The following is a 15325-nucleotide window of genomic DNA, read 5'->3' as shown; positions in this document are numbered from 1 at the left end:
CAACCAAAATCAAACTCAATGGGCTATTTATTTGGTGATTCTGAACTAAATGTATAAATCCTGTTTCAGTTCGATTTTATTCCTAAATAATTAAGAATCACACCTCCACATTCATGGGAACAGCTGTGGCTTTGTGTATGTTTTGTGTATTTGGCAGATTTCCAAAGGCTTATTGGGTAGGCTTTAAGAAACCTCAAGAGGCAGATTTAAAGGAATATTAAAGACCAAGAGGAGAAGGCTTAGAGAAGGCATTTCAGACCTCTGGGCTATGGTGGCTGAATTCACAGTTGGTAGTGGGGGAGACAGATAATCAACAGGCCAAAATCAAAGGAGCACATGTAAGTTAGAGGGTTTACAGTGTTGAAAGTAATTAGATATGAATGTGTAAAACTGTTAAGAATTTAAAACAAACATGGGAATTTTAGTGTTAATTTGATGCTTGATAAAGAGCCAAATCTATCAGTAAGTGTATGAGCAAAGGCAGAAATGGGCTTGACACGTGTTAGGCATGATAGCCTGACTCTAAATTAGTGTGTTGAAACAGAACAAAATAGTATCTTTCATATCCTCAGGGAATTCCAAGACATAGCACTTCAAAACAATTTGTTATGAAAACACTAATAAATTTTGACAGCCTCTGGAGCACCTGTGGCACTAAACACTTTTTTCTGTTGGTAGTGGCATAGAACCGCCTGACATTCTGGACTGGCCAAATACACCAATATCCCCTTATCTCCACTATACATTTGCGTTCTAATTAACTGGAAGGAATGTGCTGTTGTTCTCTTTCAGATGATAAAATAAGAATCAAAGCAACTTTACTGTGCTCAAGTGAAGAAAGATAGCTGAAGACCACAGTTTTAATACTATGGCATTTGAGAAAAGTTAGTGAAAGAAAACTAACCGCATGGGAGACCATTTTATCTCCCTAAATCACGTAAGTCAAAAAGCTGTAGATCAAAAAGAATGTAACCTCCATGTTAGATACATGGGTTATGATCATAGAGAAAATGGCTGGACTCACTTGACCCTTAAGTGCAAGAGTATTTATGAGGTGCGTCAAAAATTGAATTTACAAAAATTAGTGAAAAGAAAAACGCCAATACTTACAAAATGATATCTGCAAGAAAGCACACTAATATCTCTGTACTTATTGAACTTACTGTTTAATCAATCACAGTCCAGACTGGAAGAAGTATGTGAATGAACCCCTGTATTTATTAACTGGTAGAACCTCCTTTAGCAACAATAAACTCCACCAAATGTTCCCTGTAGCTGCTGATCAGACTTGCACGTCGGCAAGGAGGAATTTTAGACTGTTCCTCCATACGTAACTGTTTCAGGTCATCAACATTTCTGGGATACCTTGTATGAATAGCCTTCTTCAGGTCATGCCACAGCTTCTCAATTGTGTTAAGTTCTGGACTCTGACGTGACACCATCAGTCTACAAGTCAAAATGAAGACATTTTACAGGAGAGTTTCAGGGTAGCAGCTTTGTCACCTGAAGCTTAATAGAAGTTGGATGATGCAACAAGACAATGAACCAAAACTCAAGAGTAAATCAACAACAGAGTGGTTTAAAAAGAAGAAAATGTGTATTTTGGAGTGGCCAAGTCAGAGTCCAGACCTTAACCCTATTGAGATGCTGTGGGACAACCTGAAGAGGGCTATTCATGCAAGATTTCCCAGAAATATTGATGAACTGAAACAGTTTTGTATGGAGAAATGGTCTAAAATTCCTCCTTGCTGTTGTGTATGTCTGATCAGCAGCTACAGGAAACATTTGGTGGAGCTTATTGCTGTTAAAGGAGGTTCTACCAGTTATTAAATACTGGTGTTCACATACTTTTTCTAGCCTGGACTATGAATGATTAAACAATGTGTTCAGTAAAGACATGAAAGTACAATTGTGCATTAGTAGTTTAGGCAGATTGTATTTGTCTACTATTGTGATTTACAATGAAGATCAGGCATATTTTATGAGTAATTAATGTAATTGCAAAGCGTTCACAAATTTTTCTTGAAACTGTACTTACGTGTGATGAAGAAGTGTAAGACAAAGAGTACTTACTGGTAGCACATGAATTCAGAGTCTGAGATGGTGGTGATCCCAAGCTATCTCAAATATATTCTGAAGTCCAAAAATCCAAGCATTTTGGATAAGGGGTACTGAACCTACAATAGGTACCAAAATGATAAGGTGATACAAATAGCCTTAGTCGTCCGTAATATCCCTGGAATAAAAGTAATTTTGCTTCAAGTGAAGGTGCAACTTGTGACCCTTTTATCTTAATTGAGCTACACAAAAAGACAGGAGTTCATATATGCTAGACAGCATTTCATAGCAGTGATAAATCGATTTCCATTATTTCTCTTGTGTGGGATCTTACCTATTTAGAAAGCTGTATTTGCTAATGAGATCTGAATACAATCCAAAGAGTGTCTGCTAAGATATGGGGTTATGCAAAATTGATGAGTTAATATGAGGAAGGTATTTTCAGGATTTGGCAATGCTGGCAAGGCCAGCATTTAGCGTCCATTCCTTATGAGGTGATGTTGAGTTACCTTAAACATTTAGTGAAGGTTGTCCTGCAAAGAGATCCAAGATTTAGTTCTAGCAGATTTCAAAGACTGGCTATATATTTTAAAGTCAGGAAGGGGCATAAGTTGGTTTATTGTTGTCACATTAACTGAGATCTGAGATATATTTAGTTTGCTATGCCATCTGTATGGATCATTTCGGGACATAAATGCATCACTGTAGTTGAAAGGGAAAGGCAATAACAGAATACAGAATAGTGTTACAGTTACAGAGAAAGTGCAGTGCAGGTAGAAAATAAGGTACCAGAGCCATGATGAGGTAGATTGTAAGGTCAAGAATTCATCTTTATCATACAAGAGGTCCATTAAAGAGTTTGATAACAATGAGGCAGAAGCTATCCTTGAGCTTGGTGGTGTGTATTTTCAAGCACTTATCTTCTGCCTGATGGATGGGGGAAGAAGAGAGAATGTCTGAGATGTGTAGGATCTTTAATTATGCTGACTGCTTTCCTGAGGCATCTGGAAGTATAGACCGAATCCATGGAAGGGAGGCTTGTTTGTGTGATTATCTGAGAATAACTCTGCCATTTCTTGCGATCTTGGGCATAGTAGTTGCCATACCAAAATGGTGACACATCTAGATGAGATGTTCTCTGTGGTGCATTTATAAAAATTGGTAACAGTCAACAGGGACATGCTGAATTTCTTGAGTCTTCCTGAGAAGTAGAGGTGCTGGTGTGCTTTCTTGGCTCTCAACCATGCCTCCTCAACACCAGTGATACATATAGAAGCATATACTCTGCACTGCTTTCTCAAGTCAGCGACCAGCTCTTTTGTTGACATTCTGGGAAAGGTTATTGTCTTGGCACCATGCCACTATATTCTGTAACTCCTTCCTGTACACTGTCTGGTCCTTGTATGAGATCTAGCCCTCTACGTTCATGTCATCTGTGAGCTTGTAGATGGAGTTAGAGCGCAATCCAGCCACACAGTGATGAGTGTATAAGGAGTAAAGGGGCTGGAGATGTGAGTTTGCAGGGCACCAGTGTTAGGGGGACTAGTCAGGATAAAGGTGTTGCTGCCTAACCTTGCTGATTGTGGTCTGTTGATTTGAAAGTCAACTTTGAAGGGAACCTGCAGCTGGTAATATTCCAACAACACATACAAATTGCTAGAGAATTTCAGTAGTTCAGGCAGCATCTATGGAAAGGAATGAACAGAATATGTTTTTGGCCAAGGCCTTTCATTGGGACTCCTAATGAAGTGTCTCTCACTCTCCTTTTTCTCCCTCTGTCCCTCTGACTATATCCCTTGCCCATCCTCTGGGTCCCCCCACCCCGTCTTTCTCCCCGGACCTCCTGTCCCATGATCCTCTCGTATCCCCTTTTGCCTATCACCTGTCCAGCTCTTGGCTCCATCCCTCCCCCTCCCACTTTCAAATCTCTTACTAGCTCTTCCTTCAGTTAGTCCTGACGAAGGGTCTCGGCCTGAAACGTCGACTGTACCTCTTCCTAGAGATGCTGCCTGGCCTGCTGCGTTCACCAGCAACTTTGATGTGTGTTGCTTGAATTTCCAGCATCTGCAGAATTCCTGTTGTTAAAGTGTGTCACCTGTTTATTTCCCTCCTTAGATGCCACCTCACTTACTGAGTTCCAACAGAACTTTGTGTTGCAAGTAGTTTGATTCTCTCTTGTGGTATCCTTATAACCCCACAATTCTATGGTTTGAATGCCACTTGTCAACGCTTGTATGAATGTTGTTGAGGTCATATTTCATGCTGAGCATTGTGAATAGCACTAAACAACAACCAACATCTGATCCTTTTTGTTTCCTTGCCCCAAGATTTAAGTTATTTCTTGCCATAACTCTGCAGTAGTTTTTTCTTAAAGGAAAATTGGAACTTGTGAATTGCTTTTGGTAGAGTAGATAATAGCCTCCACACACAAATTAAATGGTATTGTGATGTATCACCGAAGCGAGCCATTTGGTTCATCGTGGCTTTGGAAAGTTTAACCAATCAATTATAGAAACGATATGGTAGCATAGTGGATAGCGCATCACTTGACAGCAGCAGCTGTAAGATCAGGGTTCAGTTCCTGACTCTGCCTGTAAGCAGTTTGTTTGTTCTCCTCCTGACTGTGTGGGATTCCTCCTGATGCTTCCATTTGCCCTCACGTTCCAAGGTTAGGGTTAGTGAGTTGTGAGCATGCTATGTTTGTGCTGGAACCATAACCTTTGCTGATTTGATTTTCCACAAACAACGCATTTCACCATATGCTTCGATGTATGTGACTATACATACACCCTATCCTCATTATATGCGGGGGATACGTTCCTCGCAGTCGACGCATAATGTGAATAATTATTTGAATGGAGAAAATAGGTTCCAGAGGGGTTTCCTAAATATGTTTTATCTGTAAGTTATTCACATTTTCATACCAATACTACACAAAGGCAGTACCACAAGACAACATTTGTAATATATTTCATCAATTTAAGGTAATATTCAATGTAATAAATCATAGAAAGTTAACATACTAGAGAGTACAAAACTCATCAACAGTGGCAGGTGTGTTCACTCAGAGATGAGTGGTTGTTGTGGTGTCCGGCAGCTTTACATGGATAAGGTGGATGGTTGTGGTCGTCAGGATCATGTCAAGCACAGCAAGGGGTGAAGGAAGACTCACAGAACTCTTAGAACTGCCGGCAGCAGGAGCTGACACCAATTTGAAGAAAGTGGTGAGGGTTGTTTGCTTGGCAGCATTTTGTTTTTCAGCATAAATTTGCTTGTAGGGAAGGAGGGTTGACGGCAGGGAACGACTGAAATGCTGATTCCATTCTAAACTTGGGTCCATGTCCATCACCATTTGTGCCAAGTGTTCTGACATCCACCATTCCCTCACTGTTGGTAAACTCCTGGGATTTTCAAAATTGTCTGTTGCTTGCAGAATCTGAGAGATAGTTCACCGTAAAAAATAGTACGTACGCCTTGTGTTGTGTTAAGTGGCAGGAAATGCACTTTTATGTTAGGATAAATACTGTCCAAATGTTTAGGATGGGCTGGTGCATTGTCAAGCAACAAAAGAACCTTAAAGGCAAGATTCTGTTCCCGGCAGTAGCATCCTAGAGCTGATGCCACGCTATTTATAATTTCCAACTTTTTTCAAGTGTTAAAGCGGTTCTCTGCTGCTCGGCTGATGGCCCAGGACATGACATCGGATGCTTAGGAGGCATAGTTAAATATTTCAAGCACAAAACCACTGCACCGTAGGTAAAACCAACAAAAGTTTAAGAGCGCAAGATCGCACATCCACACCTTACCAAAACCAATGCGAGACTGGCGGGAGAGAAATTGTGAGGCGCGTGCATCTGACTTGTATTGGCAGGAAAGCGGTGCTTCTTATCCCAACAGTGAGACTGTGAGGTGTGCGCATGTGACTCATATTGGCGGGAAGGCAGTGCTGCTCACATAACTGAGAGTTTTGGACACATGTAAAGAGACGTTGGTAGAAATAGGTTCCTCGCATAACTGTGAATCCGCATTGTCTGAAGATGCATATAACGAGGATAGGGTGTAAGTATCCTTCAAACCCACTGCTATATGGTCCTTCCAATAGCTACGTACATTTTCTTTTCAATTTGATTTTGGCAGTTATTATTTAATTTACGTGTGATAATATTTCTGGTGACAACATCTAGTTGGGGGATTGCACATAATTGCTCATGTTGCTTTTAGTTCTTTTACTCTCACATTTCATGTGTATTCAAGTCACGATATATTTTAGCGGGGAAGTTTCTCATGATTCACAATCAAAATATTTGGTTATTTTCAGAAGGCAGTTATTTATGTAATTTTAAGTATCAATAATTAATGGCTCTCTGGGTAAAGTGGCTTTATGGGTTTGGGGAGAGTAATGAAAAATCATTCTGTTTTGATTGATCCTGAGAGATGTTGGAAAGATTTAATAAGATGTTTTCTCCCCATTGGCATTGTAATTATAGTTAAAGTATGCTCTCAGTCAGACTCAGTTTTGAAGTAATTAAAATGACTAACAGTTCAACTCTCTTTAGGATTATCTGCATGATGCATGCATTTACATTAATACTTCTTAATATTTTTCTCTTAGGTGCTAACTGTGGTCTTAACTGCCATATGTGCTCCTTCAGAATCTTACTGTCTGGATTTTTTTTTCATGGTGGTGTCATCAATGATGTCCTCTCTCAAAAAGCTGACAGAAGGTGCGTGTGTTTGGAGCAGGAATTATTTTTGTGCTTCTGTGTCTGAGTACTTTTGTATTGTTCTCTTCATAGTCCAAATAAAACTAGTTAAGCAACAGTTATTTGGGACCAAATTATGCTAAATACAGCTCTGGCAGAGCGCACATACTAATGTTTATTTGAGCAGGATTTGGTTTGGGGGAAAGGGTGGTAATGGTTAGAGATGTTTATGGAACTGATCAAGGAAGTGTCTGGCAATATGTATTCAGACCACAGTGATAAGTAGGTTTTGGGCAGTGAACTTCTGAGTCCCTTGTCCACCCCCACCTCCCAGAATAGCCTTGCAATTTTAACAGAAACAAACCTGGGAATGGGTAGCAGTGCTTTGTACCTAACCCTGACCATCTTACTAGTTCCTCCTACAGCACTAAATTGGGCTCTTCAGCCCACCAAATCCAGGCTGATCTTTTGACCATACTGATCTATTTTGCCTTCATTAGTATCCTTCTGTGTCTGACTAAATGCCTCAAATGTAATTATTATATCAGATTACACCACCTCCAAGGCAACACATTCAAGATATCAATTACTCTAGATGGAGGAAGGGCAGAAGAAGGGAGAAACATTTGCCATTTACATTAGCAATGGGATGGTCTTTAGATTTATGAATTATTGGGACTATTTTTAGGGAGGGTGGGACCAGTACAAACAACTTGGGTTGCTCATTAATCAGTATTCTTGCTGGGAGGTTTGCTAGTGTTGTTGAAAAAGATCAAATTGAATTGGTAGAAGAAAGGGAACAGTGTAATTTTCTAGGCGGAAAGGTACTATTACCTAGAGTAGAAAAAAAAATGTACTGTCACCTAGAGGAGAAATTATAATTATAAGAAATTATGAGAAATTAAAAGTGAGTGAGCAAGTATATATCAAAGGAATTCAAAGCTAAATTGGATCAGTTTTAATGAAAGGAGGATTATTAGTAGATGAGAAAGCTTTCATCAATTGGGGAGGGTCTATGGTATTGCTGACACTCAGGCAAATTTCATTAACATAAGGCAAGACCTGGCAAAAGTAGATTCAGGGCATCTACTTTTAGATCATGGATTCAAACAGCACAGAAACAGGTCCTTTGGCCTAACCAATCCATGCAACCAACACGCTCATCTAAGCAAGTCCCATTTGCTCGTGTTTGGCCTTTTCAGTTATGAGGAAAGACTGGTGAAATCATTCTTTGGATATTGTTGAGGGAGATGGTTCATCAGGGGAAGGCAGCAGTTGCTAAGTCATGGTACTGTGGGTGACTCTGCTACTCTGCTGCACATGGGGGTAGGAAAAAGAGTGGCAGAACTATCATGGTAGGAGGAATAGACGGGAGCTTTTATGGCTGCAAATACGACTCCTGTTTGGTATGTGACCTTCCAGATGCAAGGGTAAGGAACATCTCAGAGCAGCTGTAAGGCATTCTAGAAGGAGAGTGAACAGCCAGCTGTCATGCACATAGGTACCAACGATATAGAAAAAAGTGGAAGGAGGCCCTACAAGCTGAATTTAGGAAGCTAAAAGATAAATTAAGACACTTCTAAGGATTGCTACCTTTGTCATGTGTTAGTCAAAGTAGGAATAGCAGCATAATTAGGATGAATATGTGGCTTGAACCATGGTGCAGGAGGGAGGGTTTCAGATTCATGGGGAACTGGAATTGGTTCTGGATGGGGTGGAATCAGTACAAACTGGACCATTTACACCGATTGACAGGAACAGGATCAGTGTCCTTGGGGGGATTGTTTACTGGTACTGTTGGGGAGGGAATACGGCACAGGGATGTGAATCCATGCAGAAAGACAGAGAAGTAATGCAGAGACCAAGCAAAAGTTAGAAAATCGAGAAGTCAGAGCCAAGTACAGAAAAATCCGAAGGTTACTGGATTCTCAAAGGTCCATGAGTTTCAGGACACTATCTGAATGCTCGTATTTGAAACAAGATCAGTGAACTTGTGGCACAAATTAGTACAAAGGGGTATGATTTCGTGGCTATTACAGGAACATGGTTACAGGGTGGAGATGATAGGGAACTAATTATCCCATTGTATCAGGTAGCACGGAAAGATAGTTAGGAAGGTAAAGGAGGTGGAGTAGCTCTCTTAATTAAGGATAAGAATAGGACAATAGAAACAATATAAGATCTACGGAGCAGGAAGTTCAGTTCACCTGGGTGAAGATTAAGCGTAGTAACAAGAAAAAAATCACTGGTGTGACTTGTCTGTAGGTCTGTGAATAATACCAAATTATTGAAAGAAATAGCAAAAGTTATAGTAGACACATTCATGATAATTTAACAAAATTCTCTGGGTAGGTCTTGGAGGATTAGGTAACAGCAAATGTCAAACCACTGATTAGAAGGGGAAATTGACAAAAAGAAGTTACTATAGGCCAGTTAGCTTACCATCTGTAGTTTTGGGGGATGGGGGGAAGAGAATGTATAAGGAGGAAACAGTAAGACACCGGGATAGAGGTGGTTCCATCAGGCAGACCACATGGATTCTTGAAGGGCAGGTCCTGTTTGACAAACTTTCTAGAGCTCTTTAAGGATATGATGAGTGCAGTGAATGAGAGCTGTGGCTAGAAGTGGATGTTGTACACTCAGATTTCCAGAAGCCGTTCGATAAGGTACAACCTTATTCATAAAGATGCACGGAGTGTGGGAGGGTGCGTATCGTATTAATGTGGATAAAGGATTATTTAGCCAATAGAAGGCAGAGTTCGGATAAAAGGATGTTTCTCTGGTGAGCAGTCAGGTGAGCAGAGTGCAACAGGGGTCTGTACTGTGCCCACAACTGTTCATGATATACATTAACAATTTGGAATAGGAAACCAAGTCCAGCATATCTAAGTTTACTGATCACACTAAGCTTAGTGGAAAAGCAGATTGCAGTTGATAGAACAGTTTGGTGTATATTTTGATGCTTCAATGTACATATGACAAATTTCTAATTTCTTAAAATTGTGCAGGTGACCTTTGTCTGGTCAGGAGAAGTGAGGAGGTGATAGAGAGGAGTTAAAGGCAGGTGGTCACCCCGGGGCCTTGGGAGACAGATAAGTGGGTAACAGTCAGGAGAGGGAAGGGCAAGAGGCAGATACTAGAGAGTGCCCCTGTGGCTGTCCCCTTAATAGTAAGTACTCCTATTTGAGTACTGTTGGGGAGGATGACCTACCTGGGGGAAGCAGAGTCTGGCCCTGTGGCTCAGAAGGGTAGGGAAAGGAAGAGGATGGCCGCAGTGGTAGGGGACTCTGTAGTTAGGGGGTCAGACAGGCAATTCTGTGGACGCAGGAAAGAAACTCAGATGGTAGTTTGCCTCCCAGGTGCCAGGGTTCGGGATGTTTCTCATTGCATCCACGATATCCTGAAGTGGGAAGGTGAACAGCCAGAGGTCATGATATGTATTGGTACCAATGACATGGGTGGGAAAAGGGAACAGACTACAGGGAGTTCGGAAAGAAGCTGAGAAGCAAGACCACAAGGGTAGTAATCTCGGGATTACTGCTTGTGTCACGCAACAGTGACTGGGACTCCACAGGGGACTGTCTTGTCTCCCTTTCTCTTCACCATTTACACCTTGGACTTCAACTACTGCACAGAGTCTTGTCATCTTCAGAAGTTTTCTGATGACTCTGCCATAGTTGGATGTACCAGCAAGGGAGATGAGACTGAGTACAGGGCTACGGTAGGAAACTTTGTCACATCGTGTGAGCAGAATTATCTGCAGCTTAATGTGAAAAAGACTAAGGACCTGTTGGTAGACCTGAGGAGAGTAAGGCACCGGTGACCCGTTTCCATCCAGGGGGTCAGGGTGGACATGGTGGAGGATTACAAATACCTGGGGATACGAATTGACAATAAACTGGACTAGTCAAAGAACACTGAGGCTGTCTACAAGAAGGGTCAGAGCCGTCTCTATTTCCTGAGGAGACTGAGGTCCTTTAACATCTGCCGGACGATGCTGAGGATGTTCTACGAGTCTGTGGTGGCCAGTGCTATCATGTTTGCTGTTGTGTGCTGGGCAGCAGGCTGAGGGTAACAGACACCAACAGAGTCAACAAGCTCATTCGTAAGGCCAGTGATGTTGTGGGGATGGAACTGGACTCTCTCAAGGTGGTGTCTGAAAAGAGGATGCTGTCCAAGTTGCATGCCATCTTGGTCAATGTCTCCCATCCACGACATAATGTACTGGGTGGGCACAGGAGTACATTTAGCCAGAGACTGATTCCTCCGAGATGCAGTAGTGAGTGTCATAGGAAGTTATTCCTGCCTGTGGCCATCAAACTTTACAACTCCTCCCTTGGAGGGTCAGACACCCTGAGTTGATAGGCTGGTCCTGGACTTATTTCATAATTTACTGGCATAATTTACATATTACTATTTAACTATTTATGGTTCTATTACTATTTATTGTTTATGGTGCAACTGTAACGAAAACCAATTTCCCCCGGGATCAATAAAGTATGACTATGACTTTAGGAATAGAGTGAGGTGGAGGATAAATGCGTGGCTGAGAGATTGGAGCAGGGGACAGGGATTCGGATTTCTGGATCACTGGGACCTATTGGGGCAGGCGTGACCTGTACAATAAGGATCCAAGGGGAACCAATATCCTCTCAGGGAGGTTTGCTCAGGCTATTAGGGAGAGTTTAAACTAGAATTGCTGGGGAGGGAGAACCAAACTGAAGAGATGGAGGAAGGAGCAGTTGGCTCACAAATAGAGAAAGCTTGTAGGCAGTGTGAGAGGGAGGATAGACAGATGATAGAGATGTGCTCAGACTGATGTTTTGAGTGTCTTATTTTAATGCAAGAAGTATCATGAACAAAGCGGATGAGCTTAGAGCATGGATCAGTACTTGGAGCTATGATGTTGTGACCATTACAGAGACTTGGATGGCTTGGGCAGAAATGGTTACTTAGAGTGCCAGGCTTTAGATGTTCCGGAAAGGACAGGAAGAGGGGCAAAAGGGGTGGGAGTGTGGCACTGCTGATCAGAGATAGTGTCACGGCTGCAGAAAAGGTGGAAGTCATGGAGGGATTGTCTCCTGAGTTTTTGTGGGCAGAAGTTAGAAACAGGAAGGGGTCAATAACTCTATTGGGTGTTTTTTATAGACTACCCAATAGTAATAGGGACATTGAGGAGCAGATAGGGAGACAGATTCTGGAACGGTGCAATAATAATAGGGTTGTCGTGGTGGGAGATTTTAATTTCCCCAATATTGATTGGCATCTCTCTAGAGCAAGGAGTTTAGATGAGGTGGACTTTGTTAGGTGTGTTCAGGAAGGTTTCTTGACACAATATGTAGATAAGCCTACAAGAGGAGAGGCTGTACTTGATTTGGTATTGGGAAATGAACCTAGTCAGGTGTCAGGTCTCTCAGTGGGAGAGCATTTTGGAGATAGTGATCACAATTCTAACTCCTTTACCATAGCATTGGAGAGGGATAGGAGCAGACAAGTTATGAAAACGTTTAATTGGAGGAAGGGGAAATATGAAAGTAACAGGCAGGAACTTGGAAGTATAAATTGGGAGCAGGTCAAGTCAAGTCACTTTTTATTGTCATTTCGACCATAACTGCTGGGACAGTACACAGTAAAAACGAGACAATGTTTTTCAGGACCATGATGCTACATGAACAGTACAAAAACTACACTGAACTATGTAAAACATCACAAAACTACACTAGACTACAGACCTACCCAGGACTGCATAAAGTGCACAAAACAGTGCAGGCATTACAATAAATAATAAACAAGACAATATGCACAGCTGTTCTCAGGGAAACGTATGGCAGAAATGTGGCAAATGTTCAGGAGATATTTGCATGGCTTTCTACATAGGTACGTTCCAATGAAACAGGGAAAGGATGGTAGGGTACAGGAACCATGGTGTATTAAAAATCTAGTCAAGAGGAAAAGAAAAGCTTACGAAAGGTTCAAAAAACTTGGTCTTGATAGAGATCTCGAAAATGATAAGGCTAGCAGGAACGAGTTTAAGATTGAAAGTAGGAGAGCCAGAAGGGGCCATGAGAAGACCTTGGCAAGCAGGATTAAGGAAAGCCCCAAGGCATTCTACAATATGTGAAGAGCAAGGGGATAAGACGTGAGAGAATAGGACCAATCAAGTGTGGCAGTGAAAAAGTGTGTGTGGAATCGGAGGAGATAGCAGAGGTATTTAATGAATACTTTGCTTCGGTATTCACTGTGGAAAAGGATATTGGTGATTCTGGGGATGACTTGCAGTGGACTGAAAAGCTTGAGCATATAGACATTAAGAAGGAGGATCTTCTGGAGCTTTTGGAAAGCATCAAGTTGGATAAGTCACCAGGACCGAACGAGATATACCATAGACTACTGTGGGAGGTGAGGGAGGAGATTCCTGAGCCCCTGGCATCATCAATGGGGATGGGAAAGGTTCCGGAGTTGTTCCCTTATTCAAGAAAGGCAGTAGAGATCGCCCTGGAAATTACAGACCAATGAGTCTTACTTCAGTGGGTGGTAAGTTAATGTTGAAGATCCTGAGAGGCAGGACCTATGAACGTTTGGAGAGGCATAATATGATTAGGAATAGTCAGCATGGCTCTGTGAAAGGCAGGTCGTGCCTTCCGAGCCTGATTGAATTTTTTGAGGATGTGACTAAACACATTGATGAAGGTAGAGCAGTGGATGTAGTGTATACGGATCTCAGCAAGGCATTTGATAAGGTACCCCATGCAAGGCTTATTGAGAAAGTAAGGAGGCATGGGATCCAAGGGGACCTTGCTTTGTGGATCCAGAATTGGCCTGCCCACAGAAGGCAAATAGTGGTTGTAGACAGGTCATATTCTGTATGGAAGTCAGTCACCAGTGGTGTGCCTCAGGGATCTGTTCTGGGACCACTTCTCTTCATGATTTTTATAAATGACCTGGATGAGGGATTGGAGGGATGAGTTAGTAAATTTGCTGATGACACAAAGGTTGGGGGTGTTGTGGATAGTGTGGAAGGCTGTCAGAGGTTACAGTGGGACATCAATAGGATGCAAAACTGGGCTGAGAAGTGGCAGATGGAGTTCAGCCCAGGTAAGTGCGAGGTGGTTCATTTGGTAGGTCAAATATGATGGCAGAATATAGTATTAATGGTAAGACTCTTGGCAGTGTGGAGGATCAAAGGGATCTTGGGGTCCAAGTCCATAGGGCACTGAAAACTGCTATGCAGGTTGACTGTGTGGTTAGGAAGGCATACAGTGTATTGGCCTTCATCAACCGTGGGATTGAGTTCAAGAGATGAGCGGTAATGTTACAGCTATATTGGACCCTGGTCGGACCCCACTTGGAATACTGTGCTCAGTTCTCATCACCTCACTACAGGAAGAATATGAAAACTATAGAAAGGGTGCAGAGGAGATTTTCAAGGATGTTGCCTGGATTAGGAAGCATGCCTTATGAGAATAGGTTGAGTGAACTTGGCCTTTTCTCCTTGGAGCGACAGAGGATGAGAGGTGACCAGATAAAGGTGTATAAGATGATGAGAGGCATTGATTGTGTGGATAGTCAGAGGCTTTTTCCCAGGGCTGAAATGGCTAACACAAGAGGGCACAGTTTTAAGATGCTTGGAAGTAGGAACAGCGATGTCAGGGGTAAGTTTTTTATGCAGAGTGGTGAGTATGTGGAATGGGCTGCTGGTGACGGTGGTGGAGGCGGATATAATAAGGTCTTTCAAGAGACTCTTGAATAGGGACATGGAGCTTAGAAAAATAGAGGGCTGTGGGTAACTCTAGGTAATTTCTAAAATAAGTACATGTTCCGCACTGCATTCTGGGCCAAAAGGCCTGTGTTGTGCTGTAGCTTGGCTATGTTTTAATGCATATGGTCTGCAGAGAGATATATGTAGACTATGGGAGTGAGCAGGAGTCTGACAAATGGAGTACAATGCTGGTAAGTGCAAGGTCTTCCACTTTAGAAGGAAACGTAGAATATCACATTATTATTTAAAAGGTGAAATTTTGCAGCATTCTGTCGTGTAGAGGGACTTGTGAGTACTTGTGCATGAATTATAAAAGATTGGTTTAGAGGTGCAACAGGTTATCAAGAAGGAATGGAATATTGGTCTTCACTGCTGGAGGGATTGAATTTAAGACCAGGGAGGTTATGCTGCAACTGTACCAGGGTAACACACATAAAAATTGCTGGTGAACACAGCAGGCTAGGCAGCATCAAAAGGGAGAGGTGCAGTCAACGTTTCAGGCCGAGACCCTTCGTCAGGACTAGTCTTCCTATAGATGCTGCCTGGTTGCTGCATTCACCAGCAATTTTTATGTGTGTTGCTTGAAATTGCAGTGTCTGCAGATTTCTTCATGTTTGCGTTTTTAAACTGTACCAGGGTATGGTACTGGTCCAGTTCTGGTCTCCTTACTTGAAGAAAGTCATACTGGTCTTGGTGGCAGTGCAGAGGAGATTAACAAGGTTGTTTCCAAAGACTTTGAGTCATCTGTGATTATACTCATGGTATTCAGAGTAATAGATCTTATAGAAACATAAAATTATGAAAA

The 15325-nt window shown here is 42.0% G+C and overlaps 1 protein-coding gene across 4 annotated transcripts in view; it reads left to right on the top strand.

Annotated features, from left to right (window-relative positions):
* The window catches only part of ankib1a (ankyrin repeat and IBR domain containing 1a), a 125710-nt gene that overhangs the window by 4712 nt on the left and 105673 nt on the right, over positions 1–15325 (top strand). For 3 of the 4 annotated variants that reach the window (XM_072253705.1, XM_072253706.1, XM_072253703.1), the window contains exon 2: positions 6671–6782. The exons of the other annotated variant lie outside the window; for it this stretch is intronic. The gene's annotated coding sequence lies outside the window, so the exon portion shown is untranslated. The remainder of the gene's footprint in view (positions 1–6670; positions 6783–15325) is intronic. 4 annotated transcript variants of the gene reach the window in all.

This window comes from Mobula birostris, chromosome 3 (genome assembly GCF_030028105.1).
Source record: "Mobula birostris isolate sMobBir1 chromosome 3, sMobBir1.hap1, whole genome shotgun sequence".
Taxonomy (NCBI): Eukaryota; Metazoa; Chordata; class Chondrichthyes; order Myliobatiformes; family Myliobatidae; genus Mobula; species Mobula birostris.
The sequence above is the reverse complement of the archived record's forward strand: the minus strand, read 5'-3'. Positions and strand labels throughout refer to the sequence as shown.